Source organism: Oncorhynchus keta, chromosome 1 (assembly GCF_023373465.1).
Source record: "Oncorhynchus keta strain PuntledgeMale-10-30-2019 chromosome 1, Oket_V2, whole genome shotgun sequence".
NCBI lineage: Eukaryota > Metazoa > Chordata > Actinopteri > Salmoniformes > Salmonidae > Oncorhynchus > Oncorhynchus keta.
The window spans coordinates 45613605-45640702 of NC_068421.1; the positions used below are offsets into that span (position 1 = coordinate 45613605).

At 41.2% G+C, this 27098-nt stretch overlaps 1 protein-coding gene across 2 annotated transcripts in view; it reads right to left on the minus strand.

Moving 5' to 3' along the window:
• Positions 1 to 27098, minus strand: part of LOC118386320 (glutamate receptor ionotropic, kainate 4-like) — a 440995-nt gene that overhangs the window by 298137 nt on the left and 115760 nt on the right. For both annotated transcript variants that reach the window (XM_052525982.1, XM_052526002.1), the window contains exon 2: positions 835 to 995. The gene's annotated coding sequence lies outside the window, so the exon portion shown is untranslated. The remainder of the gene's footprint in view (positions 1 to 834; positions 996 to 27098) is intronic.

Consider the following 27098-nt stretch of genomic DNA (forward strand, 5'->3'; position numbering starts at 1 on the left):
AAAGTGGAGAAGTCAAGAGGGAGAATATCTCTGTCACGGCCGTCGAATGAATAGGACCAAACAATCCACAATAACAGTGCCGCTTAAGCGCTTTTGTGCCACAAACAACGTTAACTTCCCACACTGAAAGGAGGGAAAAGGGCTACCTAAGTATAGTCCCCAATCAGAGACAACGATAGACCGCTGTCCCTGATTGAGAACCATACCCAGGCCAAAACATATAAATACAAAATCATAGAAAACAAAAACAGAGAAAGCCCACCCCAAACCAAACCAAATAGAGACATAAAAAGGCTCTCTAAGTTCAGGGCTTGACAATCTCCAGCGAATACTGATAGTACAGTACATCTCACCCATGTTTAAACTGTAACAACTGTGCTTCACGGAAAACAAATAAATTCCTTCCCTTTGGCACTTCAGAGGTGGTGCTACAGTATATTAGTCCTCCCATCCCTCCCATGCAGCTTGCTTGCAAGTCAGTGAACAAGAGAGCTCCGTCTTCCTAAAAAATCTTCAAAGGGTTTCCTGTGACCAGGTAAGGTCCTGTCTGCAGTCCTGTCTTTCTTAATTCCCCATCCTTGAAAAGTGTGATGTCTGCAGCACAATTTACAGCATTAAAGCAGCCTGGCTCTTTCTCTCAGCCCCCTCTGGCACATTCATACATGTTCAATGGGGAGTAATGGCCGACCACAATGTAGCCCACTGTACTACACTAGACAAACAACAGCGGGACTTCACACTCCCTCTGTTGCTCCTCTATACTCCTCTACTCCCGGGCCAAAGCCTTATTGAGGAGAGCAGTGGAGCAGGGGCTGATTACGTTACATAACGTACCTTTGATCTCCGGAGGCGTTAGTCTCTAATCCATCTTGAAGCGGCACAGGAAGCAGACGGCGTTGAGGTGAGGTGCCCACTCAGCTCCTATACGGCTCTCCGCATCCCAAACACCACCCTCACCACTCTGCAGGATGCTGGGGCACACTGCTGCTGACACGCTGCAAGACACAGGGGACAACCCAGGGATAAACAGTCTGGTTATAACTAAACATCACTTTCGAAGTGGTAGTCTGCCATGTCACAATATCAACTGCATGAAACGGCCTCATAGTGTAATGTCCTCATAATAAAGAATTAGACACTATTAAGAAAGTATTAAATACTGTGTATTTAGGATTTTTCACTGTTTCACATGGGTCTAGAATAGGCTATGCCAGATTAAACCTATGCCAGATTATACCTATGCCAGACCAAATAAACCATGCAGGATAAAGAACATCCTTTTTTTTTTAAACATGAAATGCATTCTGAAATATGACCCTAATTATTTTAGAGCTTTTTAATTGAAATTCAGTCAATTGCCAAAACATTGAAAACAAAAATCCATTGTCTCTAACAACACAGAATAAAGCAGCTAAAAGTACAATATGCAAAAATATGTTTAAAAAAAATAATAATAATGGAAAAGTTCTTAATTTCAGTTTGTGACAAAACAAGCAATGCATGGAGTACAGAATCACTGTACCATCTAAACCGCTGTGAAATATATTGTCAGCTGTTTGAAGCTGGTGTACAAAACCGAAAGTAAAAGACGCAAAAATTAAATTCAATAACAGAAAGCATAGAAATAGCACACATAGAACATGTCTACTGCTTCTTGGACTTGCCTTCAATGAGAATGGTCGGGTCGCCCATAAAGTTACATGCTGCATCTTTAATGAGAGCCCCATGATGGTAGTGACTGATCATTACTGCATATCACTTATTAACCATCATTTATTCACATTACTTTACTTTCAGTTGTGTATAACTTTTTTTTTTAAATTAGGACTTTTACTTCATTTCTTAGTCAACATCTCATCTCTGCTCAGGTAGTAGCAGCCAGACATCCAGACAACCATCTCACATTATTTATGTGCTCCCCTTGGCTAGTGAAAAGAGTAGCCCCTGATTATTGGTTGCCACCGCTGCAAATGCTGCAAGGCTTCTGACAAAATAACTATTTTAGTAGTTCTTCAAAGTATATAAGGCATACTTTCAAGACTTCTACAACCAACAATTGGGTAGTAGAGCTACAGTGCATTCCGAAAGTATTCAGATTGTTTTTCCCCCATCAATGTACCCACAATACCCCATACTGACAAAAGCAAAAACATTTACATTCGTTTTCAGACCCTTTACTCAGTACTTTGTTGAAGAACCTTTGACAGCAATTACAGACTCGAGTCTTATGGGGTATGGCGCTACAAGCTTGGCACACCTGTATTTGGGGAGTTTCTCCCATTCTTCTCTGCAGAACCTCTCAAGCTCTGTCAGGTTGGATGGGGAACATCTACAGAGATGTTGAATCTGGTTCAAGTACAGGCTCTGGCTGCGCCACTCATGGACAATCAGAGACTTGTCCCGAAGCCACTCCTGCGTTTTCTTGGCTGTGTGCTTACGGTCGTTGTCCTGTTGGAAGGTGAACCTTCACCCCAGTCTGAGGTCCTGAGCTCTCTGGATCAGGTTTTCATCAAGGAGCTCTCTGTACTTTGCTGCGTTCATCTTTCCCTCGATCCTGACTAGTCTCCTAGTCCCTGCTGCTGAAAAATATCTCCAAAGCATGATGCTGTAACCACCATGCTTCACCGTAGGGATGGTGCCAGGTTTCCTACAGACGGGACCCTTGGCATTCAGGCCAAAGAGTTCAATCTTGGTTTCATCAGACCAGAGAATTTTGTTTCTCATGGTCTGAGTCCTTTAGGTGCCTTTTTGGCAAACTCCAATTGAGCTGTCATGTGCCTTTTACTGAGGAGTGGCTTCAGTCTGGCCACTCTACTGTAAAATACTAATTGGTGGAGTCCTGCGGAGATGGTTCTCCCATCCCTAACAGAGGAACTCTGGAGATCTGTCAGAGTGACAATCAGGTTTTTGGTCTCCTCCCTGACCAAGGCCCTTCTCCCCCGATTGCTCAGTTTGGCCGGGCGGCCAGCTCTAGGAAGAGTCTTGGTGGTTCCAATCTTCTTCCATTTAAGAATGATGGAGGCCACTGTGCTCTTTGGGACCTTCAATGCTGCAGACATCTTTTGGTACTCTTCCCCAGATCTGTGCCTGGACACAATCCTGTCTCGGAGCTTCGACCTCATGGCTTGGTTTTTGCTCTTACATCCACTGTCATCTGTGGAACCTTAGGTAGCCTAGTGGTTAGAGCGTTGGACTAGTAACCAGAAAGTTGCAAGATCAAATCCCCAAGCTGACAAGGTAAAAATCTGTCGTTCTGTCCCTGAACAAAGCAGTTAACCCACTGTTCCTAGGCTGTCGTTGAAAATAAGAATTTGTTAGTTAGTTAAATAAAACATAGACAGGTGTGTGCCTTTCCAAATCAGGTCCAATCAATTGAATTTACAAGAGGTGGACTCTAATCAAGTTGTAGATGCATCTCAAGGATGATCAATTGTAACAGGATGCACCTGAGCTCAAATTTGATGCAAATGGTCTGAATACTTGTAAGGTATTTCTGTAGTTCTTTTTATACATTTGCAAACATAAAATAAACAGCTGGCGCAGAGGTCTAAGGCACTTTATCGCAGTGCTTGAAGCATCACTACAGCCCCGGGTTCGATCCCAGGCTGTGTCACAGCCAGCCGTGACCGGGAGACCTATGCGCACAAATGGCCCAGCATCGTCTGAGTGAGAGGAGGGTTTGGCCGGCTGGGATGTCTTTGTCCGATCGCACTCTAGCCACTCCCTGTGGTGGGCAGTGCACCTGCAAGCTGACTTCGGTCGCCAGTTGGACGATGTTTCCTCCGCGGCTGGCTTCCGGAATGAGCGAGCAGTGTGTCAAGAAGCACTGCGGCTTGGCAGGGTCGTGTTTCGGAGGACACAATTATCTCACATTCCCCTCTCCCGAGTCCGTAGGTGTCACGAATATTACCGAAGGTGGCTCCCCTTCCTGTTCGGGTGGCGCTCGGCGGTCGTCGTGGCCGGTCTACTAGCTGCCACCGATCCTTTGTTCTGGGTTCGTTTGGTTTTGTCTAATTGGTTTCACCTGTTCATTGTTTGGTTGTTAGGGTGGGGTTATTTAAGTTCGTTTAGCCCGCTTCTGTTTGTGCGGGCTTGTTCTTCTGTATTTGTGAGATGTGTTAGTGTTTTGTTGGGTTTTCTCACTGTCCTAGTATTTCACAATAGAGTACTATTTTGTTTTATAGTTACACTTGTGTTGGGTATACTATTTTGTTCCTGTGAATTTTTGGACATTTAAGCGTGTTTTTCCCCGCATCCTTTGCTCTCTGCGCCTGACCCATTCACTCATCGAGCGTTACAGTAGGGGAGTTGCAGCGACGGGACAAGACTGTAAATGCCAATTGGAAATCACGAAATTGGGGAGAAAAAGCGGTAAAAGTACCAAAAAATTATTAATAATAATAATAATTCTAAAAACCTGTTTTGGATTTGTAATTATAGGTTATTGTGTGTAGAATGATGAGGATTTGAAAAAAATGTAATCCATTTTAAAATAAGGTTGTAACATAACAAAATGTGGAAAAAGGGAAGGGGTCCGAATACACTGTATACCTCCAGAACTGTCTACATCCCTCTCATTGCTGTGTTGTGTACATTCCTCTCTCATGTCGTCTGGGTGTGGTGCCGGGAAGAACATGCGCAATGTATTCTGGTCATCGTAGTTAATTACCACATTTCTAGCGCTGAACTAGGTAGAATATTTGCGTATTAGAAGCTACAACTCCCTACAGCGTCCCACAGTTCATTCTTGATTTGATGTCTCTCGTGCTTGATAGGATTTCTCTCTAGAGAAATGGCTCATTGAGCTCATTAAAAAAAAACCTAAATGGAATTCAAGTAATTGATCCGATGTCAGAAACAACATTTTGGTTTATTGCTCAGCACTAGCCAATATCCTGGATCTTTGAAACTGATCAGCATCATAAAGAAGACTACGCCACAATATTGCAAATCGTTTCATGGTAAATGAGAAGGTAAATGTAATTTACAAGACAAACATGAATCAAATGTCATTGCATTTTAATAGTGCATCTTTCTCTGAGGAGAAATATTCAAATTCCTTAGAGGGCAACCTGATCGCTTAGAACTGTGACAAAAAAAAATGCTCGACGACACAGCAACATCGGTGACTTATTCCTTCATGCATCCTTGATTCCTTCTGGACTCTACTGATAAATTACACTCCCTGGTTTACTGATTACCCGATACCATTACAAACATCGAAGCATGATCCGAAGGAAAGCGTGCACAGTAGGCCTTCAATAGGACTATAGGAAACATGTCAAACAGATTAATATTACATCATTTGAGCCAGGAATCTCACACCCGGTTCCTGGAGAGCTACCCTCCTGTAGTTTTTGCTTCAACCCCATTGTAACTAACCTGATTAAGCTTATCAACCAGCTAATTATTAGAATCAGGTGATTAAGGTTGGAGCGAGAGAAAAAAACTACAGGACGGTAGCTCTCCAGGAACAGGGTTGGAGAGCCCTGGTCTAAGCCAATGAAACATAATCAAAAGGGCCAAAGAATACATCAAACACTGTTTCTTCAATAGCCTTGGCATGTATCCAGATCCTAAACACAAGTCAAAGAAGGCGTGCCATTTGACTGGTATCGTTTAAGACAGAGCATCCTAACCTGAGGTGTTTTCAATTCTACTGGGGTTGCATAGTGGAGAAAAACCCCAGAAAGTTTGCGGTTTTCAAAATGTTTTTGTTCGGGCTAAAAGTTGTCCAATATGTCTTGTTAAGAGATTTAAGGTATCTATCAAGAGACCATGTACAGTAAGCATGGAGGAGATAGATCCAAATGAATATTTGAACAGCTTTAATACGGTTCGAGGATATGAAAGTAAAAATAGGGATAACTTTTGCAAGTGCAAAATGTACTTGTCCTGACAGATCCAAAGTCTCAGAGGAAATTATATATTGATGATAAAACTTCCCTCTGGTCTTCATAGACTGTGAAACATTGAGATAGCCCTTACAAAAGGGAGTTTGTTGTGCCAAACTTCCCTCAAGTTTGTGGCAGATTTGCTGCAATCTAAATAGTTTGCCACAAAATGTTGCCAGACGTTTGCAAATGTTTGTCACTAGTGGTGAATCTGCAGTAAACCTGAAGCAACAATATTTATTCTCTACTAGTGGCAAACAGTTTACCAGAAGTCATTTCTGGTGTAAACATAAGTTCACCAGAAGACCAGTAACCTGGTCTTGGAACTAAATTAATTAATTAAACATATAAATTCAACTTCCTAATAAACATTTAAATTGTGTCTATTAGTTAGTAATGTCATATTTTATGTCGATAGAGTGAAACACATTTTGTTGATACCAGTTTCAAATCTGTCAGCACCACTGACTGGCTAGCGCTTAGCTAGCTAACATTAGCTATCATATTTTTGCTAAATTAATTCAAATCTAGGAACAGATTTAAGGGTTGATTTAGTAAGTCCCAGTTGACGCTAGCTACATGGTTTGTTTATATAGCATTTATACAAGGCAGAAATATTGTTTCCTTGCTGAAAAATATATAGAATACCAGTATCAGTGAGAAGCAAGCAACCTCTTGGCAACTTTGTAACAGCTGACCCCATTTGTCCAAAGACAAACCCTCCCATCAGCCGCTAAGTCTACCTTTTAAGATGACAAAATATAACATGTTTTCTGATTGTTTCAGTGCATGCATTCAACAAGCTTTGAACAAAGGACTTCCACAGGGCCGTTATCACTCAAAAAGGCAATAGGGTTTGATTTAGTTTTCATTTTTATCTGTTAAGGCATTGAATACATGTTTAGTGTATTTAGTACATTTAGTTTTCTCTGTGAGATGCAAGTTCATTTAAAGTTATGTGATTTGGTTTATGCAGATACAACATTTCAATGGTGTTAACACACAGTAACCAAAAACCTGATCTAATTTGCATATTCATACTGAGTTTGAAGAAAGTTTGCCGCAAACAGTAGAATGTTCGCCACGAAATTACCCTAATTGTTTGCCAGATATTTACAAGTTGCAAATTGGCCGCAACAGTTTGCCGCAAAACCAATTTGCATGTGAAAATATGAGCTTGCGGTAAATATATGGCAAATGGGCCAAATATTTGCCACAACTGTTTGCATTTTTTTGGTAAGGGACCTACAGAGCTAGTTTAACTTTGTGTTTTTTGGCCCAACAGCTACTGACACCATTCGGCATTGTATCACTCATCCCAAAGGACAACTTCAGTCTTTTACAGCTCACTCACCCATACTGTTGAAAAGTTTACTGTACAGCATGCTTTGAGCTCTATCCCTGCTTAGTAAGCCAAGTACAGTATTACTAAATCTACCACAGCAAAAAATGGATTATACTTAGCCTGCCAGTGGCTCAAAGCATAGTGTGACAAAACATAAAGAAAGGGAAGTATGAGATTAAATGTTGGGTGAAATAATGACACAAAGGGCTGTAGATGTACAGGCTAAAAACATCAGGACTGGCTGAGTGCAGTACATTAAAGAGGTTAAACTTCTCCAAACTGCAACTCTATATGACAAAAGGGTTTCTGAGTACAGCACAAGTTATAATCTGACTGGGGTTGGCATTGGGGGTTTTGAAGGGACATGGCCCTCTGAAATCTAAGTTTGTTTGATGTTTCCAGACCTCCAAAGCAGTGTAATGTCAATATGAGTCCACATCCCATGTCATTGGATGTGTAGATACATGTCTACTACATGTGTTAACCCCAATTAATGGAAAATATAAGCACCGTAACATTACATGGGGTTTACGTTTCACATACATTTCACATTGCGGCATAAAGCTGGATATAAAACAGACGACCTGGGTTGTGAACACATCATGACATTAGAAAACATCTGAAAACATCTGATTTTGGACTGTATTGTCCCTTTAACTTCTCACCTCATTTTAAAGAAAACATTAACCAGCCAAGCCATAAACCTCTTTCATCGTGAGCAAATGGTTCAGTAAACTTTCCTTTTGATTAGATGCAAGATGCAAGCGAACTTAAATAATAATAATAATAATAATTTGATTAGGCGTTAACATTTGGGTTGTTTGAAGAGATTAAATCAAACTAACATTTGGGTTGTTTGAAGAGATTAAATCAAACTAACATTTGGGGTGTTTGAAGAGATTAATATCAAACTTGTTTCCACACTTCTGCCAATACACCAAGACGTATGCATGCAATTATGTTTTGGGGGAAAATCAACAATTAAATATATAATAAATAACTAAATAAAATAAAATAAAATTGACTGCCATGTTCATTGACAAATATCTGCAGTTGGTTTATTCATGAATTTCGTGAAGGCATCATTGCCTGGGTAGCTGCGGGGCATGTTTTAAAACACACATAACTGGTGCATTGCAAATGCTATATTAAAAGAGACCTTGCAAAATTGTGTTCATGCATTTTGGACCATCTGCACAGAGAAACCACAGCCTCGAGGCTCATTGACTCGCTGTAAACTGATTTTAAAAAATCATTCTCCGACTGAAAGTTAGTCTTAACATGACAGTGTAACTATCTATTATAGTGCATTTGAATCTCGTCTATCCAAATCATTTAAGAACCATACCGGACTTATGCACAGTCAAGGTCTTTCCCACCAAAATAACATTGACCCTTGGGACCAAGTGAAGCACGGACTCCCCAGAGTATATTTTACCACTAGTCAGCGAGACAAAAATGTCCTCTCTCTCTCTCGCTGTCTCTACGGGGTCATAGAAAACACAATGACAAAGAGGACTAAACTCCCTGTCGTGTTCACTGTCTTCAAACTCCCTGTCATAGATGAGCCAAGGCGCAGTGTGCATGTAATTCCACATCTTAAAGTGAAACTTTCACAAATAAAAACAGTTAAACAGAAACCGAATGTGACGCAACCGTGGCGCACACAAACACACACAGAAAATAAATAATTACCCACAACATTAGGTGGGAAAAAGGCTGCCAAAGTATGATTCCCAATCAGAGACAACGATAGACAGCTGCCTCTGATTGGGAACCACACGCGGCCAAAAACAAAGCAATAGAAAACATAGAATTCCCACCCAAATCACACCCTGACCTAACCAAATAGAGAAATAAAACAGCTCTCTAAGGTTAGGGCGTGACACTCCCAGTTTCCTCACAGTTGACACGCAGGGGAACGATGAAGAATTCTGTGAAACAAACTGTCAACTTACTAGACATTATTTGCCCTTTATCAAGTGAACTTCTGAATTTCCAGGATGACTTGATGACAGCAGATCAAAAAATGTTTAATCCATATTAATAGCAACACAGCAGTGTCAGTGACTGGTAAATTACAGGCTGTGAAAGCTAAAACATTTTTGACATGCAGGACTTAACATGTTCAAAGCTAACAAGGAATGCCTATAGAGGTTGATGTAATTTTGGAGATATATTTTGTTTTGCCATAGTTGCCAAAGGTAAAGTTGACTTCCAGCCCCTCCCAGGACCATTACAGGTCTACTCTCTCCTCAATATTCCTAAATGTGTGTGTTTACAGGGGGAATTAAAGGAGGCTCATTAAATGTGTTTTTACTGCATGTCAGTGCAGGGATGATGGATTTTCAGCAGGCCTTCGGTCCTTAATGGCTTCGCATAAAACCAGAAGTCTTTTCAAGCGGAAGAGTAAAATGCTCCTATAAAAAATAGCATTTTTCTTTATTTTTCTTTCTTTCTCTATGTACAAATATGCAGTGAATTCAGAAAGTACTCATACACCTTGACTTATTCCACATTTTGTTGTTACGGCCCGAAATGAAACATTTTTTGATTTCTTTGCAAATGTATTGAAAATTAAATACAGAAATTTTAATTGACATACAGTACCAGTCAAAAGTTAACACATAACTACTCATTATAGGGTTTTTCTTTTTACCAATTGAGGTAGTTTGGGATGAGTTGGACAGCAGAGTGAAGGAAAAGCAGCCAACAAGTGCTCAGCATACTCCTTCAAGACTGTTGGAAAAGCATTCCAGGTGAAGCTGGTTGAGAGAATGTCAAGGCAGTGTCATCAAGGCAACGGGTGGCTTTGAAGAATCGCAAATATAAAATATATTTCGATTTGTTTAACACTTTATTGGTTACTACATGATTCTAGATATTCTAGATATTCAAGATGATTTAAGTCAAAACTAAGTAGGTCACTCAGGAATATTCAATGACGTCTTGGAAAGCAGCGTATTTATACTCAGTGTATATTTGGCCTTGTGTTATACAGTGGTTTGTCCTTTAAAAATTGCGCACTTTTACACCGCAGGACTTGGAGGTCATTTGTGGTTTAGTACGGTACCCTGCGCCACCACTTCATTACTCCAGACCAGAGCAAGGGGGAGTTAGAGCACTGATTATGCATTTGGGTCCTACTGTGTCTCTAACTGACAACGAATGGGCGACAAAAAACAAAATAGAAATAATTGTGCACGACTTCAGTAATACTTACTAAAACTGTTGTTACACTAAGGTTTTTATTACTTGATTTTGTTGGGATTATTTTGGTTTTACTGTAGTAGTGTAGGCCACTCTCAACTAGTCATGTTGTACAGCGCCTGTTGTGTTGCAACAGTTGCTGGCTCAATATCCGTGCCACGTTTTTGGTTTCTCTCTAAAAACAGAAATAAATCATTCAAAATAACAAACTGGTTTTATTTACAAATTAGTAACAATGTCTCACCCCATGTTCAAGAATGGCCTTATTCTCGCTCATTTTACATTATTTGAAAATGAAATAATCAAAAAAATGTTCGTTTTTAAACCAAGCGATTATTATAATTGTTAGTTTTCATTCAGAATTATATTAAAGCCTGTTGGATATTCTCACAGATATGTTATTAACCCTGTTATTCGCAGGACAATATATATTGGTCATATTGTTTATGGCTCCCGAGTGGCTTATTGTTGATAGCTATTGTCCTGCTGACTGAACCAGGTTTTCTTAAGATTTTGCCTGTGCTTTGCTCTATTCCATTTAATTTTATGTAAAAAAAACTCCCTAGTTCTTGCCGATGACAAGCATACCCATGCAGCCACCACCACCATTTTTTAAAATATGAAGAGTGGTACTCAGTGATGTGGTGCGCTGGATTTGACCCAAACATAACGCTTTGTATTCAGGATATGAAGTACATTTTTTTTGACGAATGTCTACCATTTGTTCCAGTTTTAATTTAGTGCCTTATTGCAAACAGGATGCATTTTTTTGAATATGTGTTATTCTTCACAGACTTTCATCTTTTCACTCTGTCATTTAGGTTAGTATTGTGGATTAACTACAATGTTGTTGATCCATCCTCAGTTTTCTCCAATCACAGCCATTAAACTCTGCAACGGTTTTAAAGTCACCATTGACCTCATGTTGAAATCCCTGAGCAGTTTTCTTCCACACCATTAACTGAGTTAGGAAGGACACTGGTATCTTTGTAGTACCTGGGTGTATTGATACACCATCCAAAGTGTAATTAATAACTTTATCATACTCAAAGGGATATTCAATGTCTACTTTTTATTTTACCCATCTACCATTTCGTCTTTACAAGGCATTGGAAAACCTCCCTGGTCCTTGAGGGTGTTTGAAATGCACTGCTCGACTGAGGGACCTTGCAGATAATTGCATGTGTGAAGCAGTCAATCAAAAATCATGTTAAACACTATTATTGCACACAGAGGGAGACAATGCAACTTATTATGTGACTTGTTAAGCAACCTTTTTACTCCTGAACTTATTTAAGATTGGATACTGACTCAAAACATTTCAGCTTTTCATTTTTAACTCATTTGTAAACATTTCGAAAAACAAAATACCACTTTGACATTATGGGGTATTTCCATTTCAAATTCAGGCTTCAACAACAATGTGGAAAAAGTCAAGGGGTGTGAATACGTTCTGAAGGCACTGTCCACAAATTCATATTCATGAAAAAAATCAATGGCACATGTAAAGGGTTAAAGAAACTAGAAAGGTTTAGGCATTGTCATCAATCTCCATTGTTTATCCATAAATTGGGAAAAATGAGGCAAAGCTGCGGAAGGTTGCGAGTCGCTTTGTTGCCGCTGGACTCCATAGCTCTACCCCTCCAGTCATGAACATGAAGGACTACATTTCCTATCAATCTGAACCGTAACCCCAAAGAGGCCTATTCAATGCAGTGCACAGGATGAAAACAGACTCTGAGTCCAACCAAGCTGCAGGGGTCCGATAAAGTCATTAGCATTCAACTCATCCCCCCCCCCCCCAACCCCTCCCTATGTGGAATTAGTGACTGTATGAGTTACCATCTCATAAAATAATGTACACCACAACCAAACACACAGGCGTGGACAGACAGACAAAGACCAACACATAGACCCAGAATAAACAGATAAATAGACTCACAGAGACACAGACTAGGCTCGGGCGGTATACTGTATAGCAAGGTATTTGGAAATAGCCACAGGATGTTTTTTCTAAGAGCGCCAATACCGTTGAAACTATTTGTTTGAAGTTTTTTTTATACATTTGCATATTTGTAACTAGTTTTTTAAGTAAATACCTGCAGTCAACTTGTGCAATAGGATATAAAGCAAACTGCATTCTTTGTTTATTTCTAGTCCCATTATAAAGTCCCATTATAAAGTCCCATTATAAATTTGCCGGTAGTGACCAGTCACATTATTTGTTTACAAGCACACAAAGGTGAGAGACCATGGCCTTGTGAGTCACTCACTGTTGTGCAGCACCCACCAGGTGATCTAGTTACAGTATGGAATTCACAACTAAATGTTTGCCACCTAGATATCTTGTAACTATTAAGTTAACTGTCTAAAATGTGCTATATGTTCTACAGTGCTAAATTAGTAGCTAATTATCTAGTGGTTAGCTTCTTGCAAAATCAAGCTTCTCTTGGTATCAGCAGAGAATCCCCTCCTGGATCAAGAGCCTTGCTATCTAATATTTTTGACTTACTTGTCTGTCCTGCAAATGGTTTGTCAGAGACTGTGTAACATTTTCGCTATGGGATTTCACATGTACTTGTCAGCATGGCTAATCTTCAGATTACAGAGGCTAAGTGAGGTTTGAAAACAGGGCCCCTTGTGTTCAGTGCCGGTATTACCAAATATCACAGGATGGCACAATGTCGGTATGGAGGTATGACAATCTGAAAACCCCCCAAGCATAACCAGACCCAAACATAGAAACATAATACACAAACAAATACACTCACATAGACACAGACCCACACAGACACAGAATACACAGACAAATAGACAAGCGCATACAGAACAAACAGAACATGTGAGGAATTAATATCTGTCCCTAGCTTGGGAACAGCAGCACAGCAAGACTCACAGGGAGACATGTTTCTTCAACATCTGGCCTGATCAAAGTAACAGGGAGGAACCTGGGTTGGCCACTTCAACGCATGGTTAGGTCGGCTCGTTTTGTCATCACAACAGCCAAGAGATCAGAGATTATTATTAACTCGGGGATCTATCAACTCAGTGGGGGAATATCTGTCTCTGGTTGTTTACCTTAGCGTGTACGCATGGTGTTGTGAAATTAAAAACAGTACACTGATTTAAGTGTAATGTATCAGGGAGTGGTGTGCACTTGTGTGTGTTTGTGTGCTTGTCTGTGTGATAGCGAGTGTGTGTGCAGTGCGTTCGGAAAGTATTCAGACCCTTTGACTTTATCCACATTTTGTTACGTTAAAGCCTTATTCTAAAATGTATTAAATATAACATGTTCCTCATCATTGTACACACAATACCCCATAATGACATAAGTACTGTACATACATTTACATAAGTATTCAGACCCTTTGCTGTGAGACTCGAAATAGAGCTCAGGTGCATCCTGTTTCCATTGATCATCCTTGACATGTTTCTACAACTTGATTGGAGTCCACCTGTGGTAAATTCTATAGATTGGACATGATTTGGAAAGGCACACACCTGTCTTTATAAGGTCCCACAGTTGACAGTGCATGTCAGAGCAAAAACCAAGACATGAGGTCGAAGGAATTGTCCGTAGAGCTCTGAGGCAGGATTGTGTCGAGGCACAGATCTGGGGAAGGGTACCAACAAATGTCTGCAGCATTGAAGGTCCCTAAGAACACAGTGGCCTCCATCATTCTTAAATGGAAGACGTTTGGAACCACGAACACTCTTCCTAGAGCTGGCCACCCGGCAAAACTGAGCAATCGGGGGAGAAGGGCCTTGGTCAGGTAGATGACCAAGAACCCGATTGTTACTCTGACAGAGCTCCACAGTTCCTCTGTGGAGATGGGAGAACTGCCCAGAAGGACAACCATCTCTGCAGCACTCCACCAATCAGGCCTTTATGGTAGAGTGGCCAGATGGAAGCCACTCAGTAAAAGGCACATGACAGCTCGTTTGGAGTTTGCCAAAAGGCACCTAAAACTCTTTGGCCTGAATGCTAAGTAGCACATTTGGAGGAAACCTGCCACCATCCCTATGGTGGTGGCAGTATGATGTAATGGGGATATTTCTCAGCGACAGGGACTGGGAAACTAGTCAGAATCGGGGGGGAGATGAACAGAACAAAGTACAGAGATCACTGGTGAAAACCTGCTCCAGAGAACTCAGGACCTCAGACTGGGGCAAAGGTTCACCTTCCAACAGGACAACGACCCTAAGCACAGAGCTTAAGAGGATCTGAAGAGAAGAATGGGATAAACTCCCCAAATACAGGTATACCAAGCTTGTAGCATCATACGCAAGAAGACTCAAGGCTTTAATCACTGCCAAAAATGTTTCAAGAAAGTACTGAGTAAAGGGTCTGAATACTTATGCAAATGTGATATTTAAGTTATTTTTTTTACAAGTTTGCCAACATTTCTAAAAGTGTGTTTTTGCTTTGTCATTATGGGGTATTGTCTGTAGATTGATGAGAGAAAAAAAACAAATACATTTTAGAATAAGGCTGTAACGTAACAAAAAGTGAAAAAGCGAAGAATGTCTGAATTCTTTCCAAATGCACTGTATGGGATTACATATGTGTGTGTTTCTGAACCATTTGGATAGTAAATGAAAGCTTTAACTAAAGCGATTGTTTGAGTTTTCAGGGTTTGTAAGAGCAATTCTGTTAAAAACCAATAAAGCACAAAAACCATTCATAGAGAGAGATATCAGGAGAATAGAGTGGGGTAGGGAACATAGAAAAAGAAGCATACAATGTCTTGAAGAAAAAAGAACATTGGGTTACTGGGCTTTCCATAGTAAAAGGACAGTAATTTATCACAGTTTAGTGGTGGGGCAGGAAGCAATTGGAATGAAGTGCCACAGAAAAGGAAATCTTGTGATCTGGGGAGTGAGAGGGAGAGACGGAGGGAGAGAAAGAGAGAGAGAAGCAGTGGAACGTTGCCAGGGCCCGTTGCAGGACAGAACAGACTCATTTAGGCGTCTGCAGAGCTGAATGGCAGTAGTGCTTCCTCTAGCCGTAGCTGAAGGGACGTGCCTGGCGTGTCGAGCAGTCCCTTCCTGTGGCCTGGGTCCTTAAATCAGCAGAGCCTGGCCAGGTCCTGCCAGCAGCTGCCTCAGTCTCTGCCTCTCTCTCTATGCTCATTCCTGTCCACTATTTCTCTCTCTCTTTCTAGGCTCATTCTCGTCCACCATTTCTCTCTCTCTTTCTAGGCTCATTCTCGTCCACTATCTCTATTTATCAAATTTTCTCTGCTCTCTTTCAGCCCTCTCCCTCTCTTTCCTCTCTGTCTCCCGCAATTTCAATTTAAGGGGCTTTATTGGCAGAGGAAGTGAAATAGATAGTAAACAGTTCCAAAAGAATAAAGACATTTTAAATGTCATATTATGTCTATAAACGGTGTTGTAATGATGTGCAAATAGTTCAAGTACAAAGGGAAAATAAATAAAGATAAACATAGGTGTTTGTTCTTCACTTGTTGCCCTTTTCTTGTGGCAACAGGTAACAAATCTTGCTTCTGTGATTGCACACTGGTATTTCAACCAATAGATATGGGAGTTTATCAAAATTGAATTTCTTTTCAAATTCTTTGTGGGTCTGCCTTTGGCGGCCTTTCTCAAAAGCAAGGCTATGCTCACTGAGTCTGTACATGGATTTCCTTAATTTTTGGTCAGTCGCAGTGGTCAGATATTCTGCCACTGTGTACTCTCTGTTCAGGGCCAAATGGCAGTTTAGTTTGCTCTGTTGTTTTTGTAAATTATTAAGTAATTATCTTTTTTTTTATCAAGTAATTATATTTTTGTTTTCTCATGATTTGGTTGGGTCTAATTATGTTGCTGTCCTGGGGCTCTGTGGGGTCTGTTTGTGAACAGAGACCGAGGACCAGGTTGGTTAGGGGGCTCTTCTCCAGGTTTATTTTTCTGTAGATGATGGCTTTGTTATGGAAGATTTAGGAATCGCTTCCTATTAGGTGGTTGTAGATTTTAACCGCTCTTTCCTGGATTTTGATAATTAGCGGATATTGGACTAATTCTGCTCTGCATGCATTTTTTGGGCGTTTCACATTGGACATGGAGGATATTTTTGTAAAATTCTGCATGCAATTTGGTGTTTGTTCCATTTTGTGAATTCTTGGTTAATGAGCAGACCTCAGACCTTACAACCATAAAGGGGTTCTATAACTGAAAGTATTTTTTTTGCCAGATCCTAATTGGTATGTCAAATTTTATGTTATTTTTGATGACGTAGAAGACCCTTCTTGCCTTGTCTCTCAGATCGTTCACAACTTTGTGAAAGTTACCTGTGGCGCTGGTGTTTAGGCCGAGTTATGTATTTTTTTCTGTGCTACGGCAACGGTGTCTAGATTGAATTTGTATTTGTGGTCCTGGCAACTGGACCTTTTTTGGAACACCATTATTTTTGTCTTACTGAGATTTACTCTCAGGGCCCAGGTCTGACAGAATCAGTGCAGAAGATCTAGGTGATGATGTAGACCCTCCTTGGTTGGGGACAGAAGCATCAGATCATCAGAAAACAGTAGACATTTGACTTCAGATTCTAATAGGGTGAGGGCGGGTGCTGAAGACTGTTATCGTGCCCTCGCCAATTGGTTGATATATATGTTGAAGAGGGTGGGGCTTAAGCTGCATCCCTGTCTCATCTCCTGGCCCTGTGGAAAGAAATGTGTGTTTGTTTGCCAATTCTAACCACACACTTGTTGTTTGTGTACATGGATTTTATAATATCATGTTCTATCCCCAACACCACCTTCCATCAATTTGTGTAGCAGACCCTTATGCCAAATTGACTCAAAAGCTTTATAGAAATCAATAAAGCATGAGAAGACTTTGCCTTTGTTTTGGTTGGTTTCTTTGTCAATTAGGGGGTGCAGGGTGAATACGTGGTCTGTCGTATGGTAATTTGGTAAAAAGCCATTGTTTTCACTGAGGAAATGTACGAATCTCCTATTAATGATAATGCAGAGGATTTTACTAAGGTTGCTGTTGACGCACATACAGTAGTTTTTGGGGGTCAAATTTGTCTCCACTTTGGGGTGATCAGTCCTTGGTTCCAAATTTTGGGGAAGATGCCAGAGCTAAGGATGATGTTAAAGAGTTTAATTATAGCCAATTGGAATTTGTGGTCTGTATATTTTATCATTTCATTTAGGATACCCACATGCCCTTTTAGGTTGCAGGGTTTGTATTTTGTCCTGTAGTTCATTCAATGTAATTGGAGAATGCAGTGGGTTCTGGTAGTCTGTAATAGTTGATTCTAGGATTTGTATTTGATCATGTATATGTTTTTGCTGTTTGTTCTTTGTTATAGAGCCAAAACGATTGGAGAAGTTGTTTATCCATACATCTACGTTTTGGATAGATAACTCTTCCTGTTGTTCTTTGTTGAGTGGTTCCAATTTTCACAGAAGAGGTTAGATTCTATGGATTCTTCACTTACATTGAGCTGAATTCTGACGTGCTGTTCCTTCTTTTTCTGTAGTGTATTTCTGAAGTTTTCTTGGTCTCTATGTTTTTGGTTGGAAAGGTTTCTCAATTTCTTTCTTAGGTTTTTGCATTCTTCATCAAACCATTTGTCATTGTTGTTAATTTTCTTACGTTGTCTGCTTGAAATGTTTAGATTTGATAGGGAAGCTGAAAGGTCAAATAAACTGTTTAGGTTTTCTACCGCCAAGTTTACACATTTGCTATTACAGTGAAACCTTTTGTCCAGGAAATTGTCTAGAAGGAATTTAATTTGTTGTTGCCTAATTGTTTTTTGGTAGATTTCCACAAAATTTCCATTCCATCTATATTATTTCTTAATATTATTCAGTTCCTTTGGCTTTGATGCCTCATGATTGAGCATAGCTCTGTTCAAGTAGAGTGTTATTTTGCTGTGAGCTGATAGTGTGTTAGTGGACTGACTGTGAACTCTAAGAGACTGCGTTGAGGTCAGTGATAAAGTAGTCTACAGTACTACTGCCAAGAGATGAGCTATAGGTGTACCTTCCATAGAAGTCCCCTCTAAGCTTACCATTGACTATGTTCATACCCAGCGTCCGACAGAGCTGCAGGAGTTGTGACCCGTTTTTGTTGGTTATGATGCCGTAGGTGTGTCTAGAGGGCAATTGGGGGAGGGAATGCTGTCAGCTCCAGGTAGGTGTTTGTCCCCCTTTGTGCTGAGGGTGCCAGGTTTGTTCCAGTTCTGGCATTTAGGTCGCCACAGACTAGTACATGTCCCTGAGCCTGGAAATTGTTGATCTCCCCCTCTAGGATGGAGAAGCTGACATTATTAAAGTATGGGGATTCTATTGGGGGGATATAGGTAGCACACAAGGAGGTTTTTCTCTGTTGAGATAATTTCCTTATTAATTTCTAGCCAAATGTTCCTGTTTTGACTAATTTAATAGAGTGTGTTAGGTCTGCTCTATACCAAATTAGCATACCCCCTGATTCTTCCCTGTTTCACAAGTTTGGTGGATGGGACTACCAGCTCTCTGTAATCTAGAGGGCAACCAGTGGGTCCGTCTCCTTCATACCATGTTTCTTGTAGGATGACAATGTCTGTATTTCCAATTTCTTTGATGAAGTCTGGGTTCCTGCTCTTTAGGCCAAAGGCAGACGACCTCAGACCTTGTATATTCCAGGATGAGAGAGTAAAAGCTTTTTGTTCCATAGTGTCTAGTGTTTTTTTGTGTGGTTTTAGGACTGGACCATCACAGTAAGTGTGATAAGAGCATCTTGAGCATCTGATACATACCTATAAGGTCGCGGGATGGGGCTTGGGCAGGTGTAATAGTGGGGGTTGGGCCTGCTGCTCTGCTCGCGGCCTGGGCATACAGTATGTCCTGCTGTCATGTTGAGGTCCTTGTGGTGGGAAGAAGGAGCATAGGTCTGATATGGTGGGGCCTATATAGGGTGTGGCCAGGGTATGCTTGGGGTGGTCTTAGCTGGTTGGGGTGTGACTGGTGATGCTCTCGCTTTCCCTCTGTCTCTCTCGTTCTAGGGGAGAGGCACAAGCACCACAATCAGCCCCAGCCCCCAAAGACAGACCCCAGCCAGATACACTGACCCTTGACCCTGGCTAAAGGATCTACACTAAGTGTGTCCTTGTGGGAATCCCAAAGGTATCCTACTAATGTACATTAGGTAAGCAACATGACCATGACTTTGAATCCTCCTAGGCCAATTATAGAACACCACTAGGTGTTCATGCAGTGTACTTGTTCATGTACATTTGGTGAATAATCTTGGTCCCAGGGGACATGAATGCATTTAAACTGTTTTAACCACGATGTGAATTGTGACTAAAACAATGGCAGTGAGTTTGGTGGACCACAATATTGCTGGTGGTTGGATCTCAATAGCGGAAAACATGGTAAAATACCTACTTTTAAGAATTGCTTCCAAAGTATACTTCTGTAGCAACATTTCCACCGGTTTCAGTTTGATAACCCACTGTCCAGTGGCCATATCCAAACATCCATGTCAAGCAACATATTTCAACATCGGATGAGTACTCAAAGCAACAATATCTTCATCCCATGAAGAGTGGAATGGAATGCTGATGTGCGCTTTTCGCAAAGAACCAATACACTTCATACAAGTAAGCACATTTCCACAAGTGCATCTAGAAAATGCAGACAGACACAGTCACTGTACTATCTCTCTCCAACTCCCCCACCAAAGATTATTTCAGTATTCAAAGAGAGTAGATATACTGTAATTAAATGGTGGGCAAATTTAATTCAGTTCCCCATGTCGTCCAATGGTCGTCCAATGGTACTTCTGGAAATGGAGGCAGAAAGTAAACTAAACGCCCCTGGGTAAGGAATGACAGCCATTAGCACTACATCTCACACATTTACCAGCTAAGTGTGGACAGGCATAGATTAATGTATAAATTATAACTAACACTGTTCTGGTGGAGAAATTGCAAGATTATGTTATAATGCTGTTATTGCATCAAATGGTTGTTTTATGCAACAGAATAAGGGGTTGCTAGAACGCTCATCTGTGTGTGTTCTACTGAGGATGGGCCTCTGGAAGATTTACCATCTCTTTGGGTGATACCGCATTCCAGAGCATGAGTTAATGTTTCTGTTCTACAAGGTACCAGGGAGAGATGACTCCATCCAGGGACAGACGCTGGTCTCTACACAATGAGATACTGTCTGCTGTGAATTATAAGTACCTTTCATACAAATCTTAACCGTGCGACCCATTCCATACAGCTGTTGTTTGTTGTGTAGCCTGAAGGGGGTGTATCTTGGCTATAAAATGCCTTTGTACTTTTGTTTCGGAGCTGTCAAAGAATCATCTGAGGGTGATTCGTCGACCAGCCATCATTAACATAGAGCACTCAATTGATTTACTTTATATGCGTTTGTTGTATTGACTTGCTCCCTTATTAATAAGTGTATAAAGATTGAGTTTAAGTATAACTCTGACTTGTGTGAAAAGTTTGTCTCTCCTAATTGATGGTAAAGAAATTAACCACCACACAGTATATTCCTCCTCTTTCATCAAATGTTTTTACACCATTCTAAGATATAAAATATGAATATCATGAAACGGCAGCCATTTGATGTATATGACTTTAAAAATGGCAGAGATATTACAATTTCAAATCAAAATCAAATCTAACTTTGTCACATCAGCCAAATACAGCAAGTGTAGACCTTAACATGAAATGCTTCATTACTGGCCCTTAATCAACAAAATATTTAACAAATTAACTAAGAGTAAAAGATAATATAAAGTAACACAATAAATAACAATAACGAGGCTATATACAGGGGGTACCGGTACTGAGTCAGTGCGCGGGGGTACAGGTTAGTTGAGGTAATTTGTACTTGTATGGTAGGGGTGAAGTGACTATGCATAGATAATAAACAGCAAGTAGCTGCAGTGTAAAAAACAAATGGAGGGGGGTCAATGTAAATAGTCTGCTGGCTATTTGATTAATTGTTCAGCAGTCTTATGGCTTGGGGGTAGAAGCTGTTATGGAGCCTTTTGGTCCTAGACTTGGCGCTCCGGAACCGTTTGCTGTGCGGTAACAGAGAAAATCGTCTATGACTTGGGTGACTGGAGTCTCTGAAAAATGCATGGGCCTTCCTCTGACACCGCCTATTATACAGTATAGGTCCTGGATGGCAGGAAGATAGGCTCCAGTGATGTACTGGGCCGTACGCACTACCCTCTGTAGCGCCTTACGGTCAGATGCCAAGCAGTTGCCATACCAGGCGGTGATACAACTGGTCAGGATGCTCTTGATGGTGCAGCTGTATAACATATTGAAGATTTGGAGACCCATGCCAAATCTTTTAAGTCTCCTGAGGGGGAAAAGGTTTTGTCGTGCCCTTTTCACGACTGTCTTGGTGTGTTTGGACCATGATAGTCTGTTTTTGATGTGGACACCAAGGAACTTGAAACTCTCGACCCGCTCCACTACAGCCCCGTCGATGTGAATCAGGGCCTGTACAGCCCGCCTTTTCCTGTCGTCCACAATCAGCTCCTTTGTCTTGCTCACATTGAGGGAGAGGTTGTTGTCCTGTCACCACATTTCCAGTTCTCTGACCTCCTCCCTATAGGCTGTCTCATCGTTGTCGGTGATCAGGTCGTTGTCAGTGACCACTGTTGTGTCATCAACAAACTTATTGATGGTGTTGGAGTCGTGTTTGGCCACGCAGCCGTGGGTGAACAGAGAGTACAGGAGGGGACTAAGTACACACCTCTGAGGGGCCCCAGTGTTGAGGATCAGTGTGGCAGATGTGTTGTTGCCTACACTTACCACTTGGGGCGGCCCGTCTGGAAGTCCAGGATCCTGTTGCAGAGGGAGGTGTTTAGTCCCAGGGTCCTTAGCTTAGTGATGAGCATCATGGGCACTATGGTGTTGAATGCTGAGCTGTAGTCAATGAACAGCATTCTCACATAGGTGTTCCTTTTGTCCAGTTGGGAAAGGGTAGTGTGGAGTGCAATTGAGATTGCGTCATCTGTGGATCTGTTGGGGCGGTATGCAAATTGGAGTGGGTCTAGGGTATCCAAGAGGATGCTGTTGATGTGAGCCATGACCCGCCTTATCACACAGTCCTCCAGAACAGCTTGTGCTCTTGTGTAAGCTTCAGTGTTGCTTGCATCGAAGCGAGCATAAAAGGCATGTAGCTCGTCTGGTAGGCTCGTGTCACTGGGCAGCTCGCATCTGGGTTTCCCTTTGTAGTCCGTAATAGTTTTCAAGCCCTGACACATCCGACGAGCGTCAGAGCTAGTGTAGTAGGATTCAATCTTAATCCTCTATTGACGCTTTGCTTGTTTGTTGGTTCATCTGAGGGTATAACGGGATTTCTAATAGGCGTCCGGATTAGTGTCCCGCTCCTTGAAAGCGGCAGCTCTAGCCTTTAGCTCGATGCAGATGTTGCCTGTAATCCATGGCTTCTGGTTGGGATATGTAAGTACGGTGACTGTGGGGACGACGTCGTCGATGCACTTATTGATGAAGCCAGTGACTGAGGTGGTATACTCCTCAATGCCATTGGATGAATCCCGGAACATATTCCAGTTTGTGCTAGCAAAACAGTCCTGTAGGGTAGCATTCGCGTCATCTGACCACATCCTTATTGAGCGAGTCGCTGGTACTTCCTGCTTTAGTTTTTGCTTGTAAGCAGGAATAAGGAGGATAGAATTGTCAGATTTGCCAAATGGAGGGCGGGGGAGAGCTTTGTATGCATCTCTGTGTGTGAAGGAAAGGTGGTCTAGAGTTGTTTTTCCTCTGGTTGCAAATGTAATATGCTGGTAAAAATTTGGTAAAACTGATTTAAGTTTGCCTGCATTAAAGTCCCCAGCCACGAGGAGTGCCGCTTCTGGATGAGCATTTTCTTGTTTGCTAATGGCCGTATACAGTTCATTAAGTGGGGTCTTAGTGTGTGATGGTAAATAGATGCCTATTGATAATATAGATGAGAACTCTCTTGGTAGATAGTGTAGTTTACAGCTTATCATAAGGTACTCTACCTCAGGTGAGCAATACCTCGAGACTTCTTTAACCTCTTGCTCCTACCTGGCATGCAGGCGTCCCATCTAGAGCTCTGGAAATGCAAATGCGCTACGCTAAATGCTAATAGTATTAGTTAAAACTCAAACGTTCATTAAAATACACATGCAGGGTATTGAATTAAAGCTACACTCGTTGTGAATCCAGGCAACAAGTCAGATATTTAAAATGCTTTTCGGCGAAAGCATGAGAAGCTATTATCTGATAGCATGTAACACCCCAAAAGACCCGCAGGGGACGTAAACAAAATAATTAGCATAGTCGTCGCTACACAAACCGCACAAATAAAATATAAAACATTCATTACCTTTGACCATCTTCTTTGTTGGCACTCCTAGATGTCCCATAATCACTATTGGGTCTTTTTTTCCCGATTAAATCGGTCCATATATAGCCTAGATATCGATCTATGAAGACTGTGTGATAAACGGAAAAAAATAGCGTTTCATAACGTAACGTCATTTTTTTAAATTCAAAAAGTCGACGATAAACTTTCACAAAACACTTCGAAATACTTTTGTAATGCAACTTTAGGTATTAGTACACGTTAATAAGCGATACAATTCATCAGGAGGCGATGTCAATTCTATAGGTGTCCGTCTCGAAAAAAATGTCTGGAGAGAGCTTGACCAAAACATCCGGTCGGAGACCGGAGGGAATCGGTTCCCTTGATTCAGTTTGACCAAGAATCAAAGCTGAATCAAATGACAAGACTCTAGACATCGTGTGGAAGCTGTAGGCACTGCAACCTCGGCCTCATTTAATTCGGTTCACGTTGAACAATTCCTGGAAGTAGCGCAAGGATATTTATTTCCATTTTCAGTGATCAGATTTTCCTGCACTTTTCGCTGAAACGCACGTTCTGTTATAGTCACAGCCGTGATTTAACCAGTTTTATAAACGTCTGAGTGTTTTCTATCCACACATACTAATCATATGCATATACTATATTCCTGGCCTGAGTAGCAGGGCTCTGAAATGTTGCGCGATTTTTAACAGAATGTTCGAAAAAGTAGAGGGTCGACTTAACAGGTTAATATTAAACATTGTGCACCAGCTGTTATAGACAAATAGACACACACCCCCACCCCTCGTCTTACCAGACGTAGCTTCTCTGTTCTGCCGGTGCATGGAAAATCCCGCCAGCTCTACATTATTCGTGTCATCGTTCAGCCACGACTCGGTGAACCATGATATTACAGTTTTTAATGTCCCGTTGGTAGGATAATCTTAATCGTAGGTCATTAATTTTTATTTTCCAATGATTGCACATTAGCCAAATGGGGCAGTGGGAGTTTAATCACTCATCTACGGATTCTCAGAAGGCAGCCTGACCTGCGCCCCCTTTTCCTCCGTCTTTTCTTCGCGTAAATGACGGGGATTTGGACTTGTTCCCGGGAAAGCCATATATCCTTCTCGTCAGAGTTGTTAAAGAAAAAAGATTCTTCCAGTCCGTGGTAAACCCCAGTTCTGATGTCCAGAAGTTATTTTTGGTCATAAGAGACGGTAGCAGCAACATTATGTACAAAATAAGTCACAAAATAAGTTACAAACAACGCCAAAATATAAAAAAAAACAGCACATTTGGTTAGGAGCATGTAAAACATCAGCCAACCTCTTCGGCGCCATCTTATCTAATACATATAAAGTTCAAATGACTTAGTTGGCAGTTCTAGTGTTTACAAAAATGTCACCTCCAGAAAAAGATAGTCACTGAACAGGCCTTTGGAGTTAGTTTCTGAAGTCTCCTCAGGGAGACTGCAAAAGGTTAGACAGAGAAGAGAGCGATAATCTCACTGAACTCAGTTCAGTTCAACCTTTGCCAGACAGATCTTTCCAGTCTGTACCTTTAGCAGCCAAACCTTTTGGAACTATCCCTGGGGTAACAAGTTATTGTCTGTCAGGACATGAACCTCTGATGCAGTTCTCTTCCAATATTATGTTTGTAGATAAATGTCAAAGAAGAGTTTACTTGACATTTATTTCCATATGGCAGTCGAATACACGGGGTATTTCCATGAAATAAAATGCATAACAACAATAGGGACAATGAAACAAGATAACTCAGGGGAATGTCTCTTGAGGATCATTGCTACAGAAGGAGAGAGATCTTGTAGAAGGCTGACAGTTTGAAATGCATAATTACAGGACTTTGTGATGGATAGCTTGTCAAAACCACTCTAACGTCAATATAATTCCAAATGCTGTGAGGTAGTGGCTTATACCGTGTGGAAGTTAGAAGCCAGATTCCTAAATTGTAGCTTAGCAGACTAATGTTCTCCAGCATGGGAACCAATCCCTGGAGTGTCAAGAAGAGACATTATTAAGAACTACAGAGGACACCCACAATTACAGACCTAAGATAGGTATCACAAGCTAGGGGTCACCAACCGCCGAAGAGCTATGTGGATATCAAGTAGGCCCAGACAATAAATAGTGCTTCAATTAACGATTTTTATTGTTATGAGGGAAGATATTTCATCTCCCCCTACTTCAGCTCCAGTGTCAGAACCACTCTCTCATTAGAAGCTCTCCGCGTGCCATAAAATCATTTATATGGTTCCTGATCATTATGAGCTAAATGCGCCGGGGGCTTCATAAAGCATCAATGTGTCTATTGATTTCAGCATGTCTCAGTTCTTTTCATTTTTCCCGGAGCTCGATTTCAGGATATTACATTCAGTTCCCAAACCTGCTGTTCACCTCCTGTCTAATAAAATGTAACCTGGCTAGAAGGTGACAGCAATTGAACCAGACGCTGAACCTGACATCGAGGCCTCGGGTTGGCCCCTGGCCAGTGCCACTGCCTGAATTTTCAGTAATTTATTCATCCATAAAAATATTGCCGATGATGTCGACGGACTCATTACAATGCACTATGAAGATTCAAGAGCGGAACAGTACAGAATGAGGTATCGGTCGTTTCCGATTTTACAGGTTGAAGGCAATGTTGAAGTGCCTCACATTAGATTGCAAGGACCACGGTTGTATTAAATTAAGTCAATAGTCTCTCACACACAATGTACATCGACAAGTGCACAAGCACGGCAGCAGCCTTGTGCTCAAAATAAAAAAAATCCACTCCGTCTCTGTCGTTACGGAAAAATCAATGTGGGTGAAATTGAAATCTTATCAAATCAAATTTTATTTGTCACATGCGCTGAATACAACATTTCACCTTTACCGTGAAATGTTTACTTACAAGCCCTTAACCAACAATGCCGTTCAAGGAATAGAGTTAAGAAAATGTTTACCAAATAAACTAAAGGAAAAAATGTATAAAAAGTTACACATTTAAATAACAATAACGAGGCTATATACAAGGGGTACCGGTAGAGAGTCAATGTGCAGGTATACAGGTTAGTGGAGATAATTTGTACATGTAGGTATGGGTACAGTGACTATGAATAGGTAATAAACAGCGAGTAGCAGCAGTGCAAAAAACAAAGTGGGGGGAGGGTCAATGCACAACTGCACATGGGGACAAAAATCATACTTTTTGGAGAAATGCCCCCTGGTCGGATGAAACAAAAATAGAATGACCATCCTTATGTTTGGAGGCAAAAGAACCATGAAGCATTTGGTGGCAGCATCATGTTGTGGAGGTGCT